Raw genomic sequence first — 2,500 nt, 5'->3', positions numbered from 1 at the left:
TACTACTGCCATCACCACCACCATCACTATCACCACCATTACTTCACACTTAACCACACCCATCCATCCACTAGTTCAGTTCCTTTTAAACACACACACACACACACACACACACACACACACACACACACACACACACCGCGTAGTGTAGTGGTTAGCACGCTCGACTCACAATCGAGAGGGCCAGGTTCGAGTCCCGGAGCGGTGAGGCAAATGGGCAAACCTCTTAATGTGTGGCCCCTGATCACCTAGCAGTAAATAGGTACGGGATGTAACTCGAGGAGTTGTGGCCTCGCTTTCCCGGTGTGTGTTGTGTTTGATGTGGTCTCAATCCTACCCGGAGATCGGTCTATGAGCTCTGAGCTCGCTCCGTAATGGGGAAGACTGGCTGGGTGACCAGCAGGCGACCGAGGTGAATTACACACACACACACAAAACTGGTCTCATTTCTTGCATATCAGCACTTCAAGGACAGCCAATAGAGAACCATAATGACAAACACACACACACACACACACACACACACACACACACACACACACACACACACACACACACACACACACACACACACACACACACACACACACACACACACACACACACACACACACCCCCCCTTGAACTTTGTGGGTGTATCTGAGGTATAGCCTGGTGTAGAATGACGCTCTTTGCAGTCTCCGTATAGGTCCGGGAGTCACCAGAGGCTGCTTGTGTAAAAGAACAATACCATAAGGTCCTGTGCTCCTCTATTCTCTTTCTCTCTGGTTGGCATCATTATCTATACAATGGCCCGGCTTTTCACAGTTCTAGTTCACAGTCTATGGTCTGTTAAAGGGCAGTGAGAAGAGGAATTTTTCAAGGTTTCAAGGTCTTTTTCGGGTTTCAGTGTACTTCTATGAATCTAACTTGGTCTTTTTTAATGGTGTTTGATTATACTTACGGCTGTTTTCAGTTAAGGAAAGGAAACGTTAAGGATTTAAAGTTTACTGTTTTCAGGGCGTTTTTCTTAATTTTAAATGTATGTTTAAGGGTTTTATGCGTGTGAGAGACATTTTAAGAATCTCAAGGTATTTAAAAGGTAGTACATAAGGTGTTTTTAGTCATTCTGCAGGACTGTTTTAAAGGATGCTTTGTATGATTTATGCAAGGGTTTGGAAAGCGTTTTAGGGATTTCAGGATTTATAAAGATTTCATAAGATATCTTAAGGGGTCTGTAAGTGCTATTTTAGGGATTTCGTGGTCTTTTAAAGGATATTGGCATCTTTTAAAGATTACTGAGGTATTTCTAGGGGATCTGAGGATTTGTTTAAAGGTCTCGGTATGTAACAAGAGATTCAAGTCTTTTTTTGTAGTTCTTGGCATATTTTGAAGGTCTTATGAATGTCTCATGATCTTGGTCTCTGTACCCCTTTGCTCTGTTAATGGCAGCTAATAGGCAGACTGGCGGTACACGCTCCCACGCTCCGCTGAATAAATGAATGCTAACCCGCTGCTCCCTTGTGACAGTCTGCCCTCACGTGACTCACCTTAGAGCATATGTGATGTTAGGTGTGTGTGTGTGTGTGTGTGTGTGTGTGTGTGTGTGTGTGTGTGTGTGTGTGTGTGTTACATCTTTACAGGATTAGATCAATTTTCTTAATATCGATCATAGTTTTCTTTAATAGTGTGTTTAAGAGTGAGTGTTTATAAATCTGTTCCCATTAATTATTTTATCAGTATTCACTAAGAGCATCTTTATTAATTAAAAAAAAAAAGGTTCATATGCATGCCAGCCAGTCAGTCAATCCATTGTCTGTATTTACCTTTAACTCTGGGACGCAGTATTCATATAACCCCTCAAGCAAGAGTCACGAAGGCTCACATGCTCGCCTTTGTGCACGTCAGGTAGCGAGTAAATACATCTTTTTATACGCTTTAATTTTACCTTGCGGAGCGCCAAGGTGCTAGGGCGGGAGCTGTACAGGGCGGCCTCGGGAAGGGCGGCGGGCTGCCAGGCATCACATGGTGCGGTGCTCGGCTCACAACAAAGTGTTGAGGCGTGCGCTGAGTGACGCGTGACCTGTGCTGGCGGAGAAGGGGGAAGTGTTAAAGTTGTTACTGTGGCCTGGCGCGGTGATTTGTGCCTGTGGGGAAAAGACGGCAGGTGAGAGGAATGATTGATTGAGTGATTGACTGGTTCATTGAGTGAGTGATGGCGCTGTAACAACGTAATGCATAAGATGAAAGGAATGATTACGTATATTAAAGTGAGACGGGCATGATTTGAATTTTAATAACAATGATAGAGTTGCATAGAATTCATAGAGTGAAAGGAATTACAGCTCACGAGATTTTTTTCCGCATGAATACAGTTTGAATTATGATAACAATGAGGATGATAGTGTGAGTGAGAGAAATGACTGACCGACTGATAGGTTGACCAATAAAGCGGCAAAAAATGGCTGTAGTGAGAAATAATTGTTTGCAGTGCACGATTTTTCACGTAGAAGAATGTACA

At 43.4% G+C, this 2,500-nt stretch overlaps 1 protein-coding gene across 5 annotated transcripts in view; it reads left to right on the top strand.

Moving 5' to 3' along the window:
• The window catches only part of LOC123519677, a 45,028-nt gene that overhangs the window by 14,850 nt on the left and 27,678 nt on the right, over positions 1-2,500 (top strand). Inside the window, exon 1 of one of the 5 annotated variants that reach the window (XM_045281169.1) lies at positions 2,031-2,146. The exons of the other annotated variants lie outside the window; for them this stretch is intronic. The gene's annotated coding sequence lies outside the window, so the exon portion shown is untranslated. Of the gene's footprint in view, positions 1-2,030; positions 2,147-2,500 lie in introns of those variants that run through there. 5 annotated transcript variants of the gene reach the window in all.

This window comes from Portunus trituberculatus, chromosome 45 (assembly GCF_017591435.1).
Source record: "Portunus trituberculatus isolate SZX2019 chromosome 45, ASM1759143v1, whole genome shotgun sequence".
Taxonomy (NCBI): Eukaryota; Metazoa; Arthropoda; class Malacostraca; order Decapoda; family Portunidae; genus Portunus; species Portunus trituberculatus.
The sequence above is the reverse complement of the archived record's forward strand: the minus strand, read 5'-3'. Positions and strand labels throughout refer to the sequence as shown.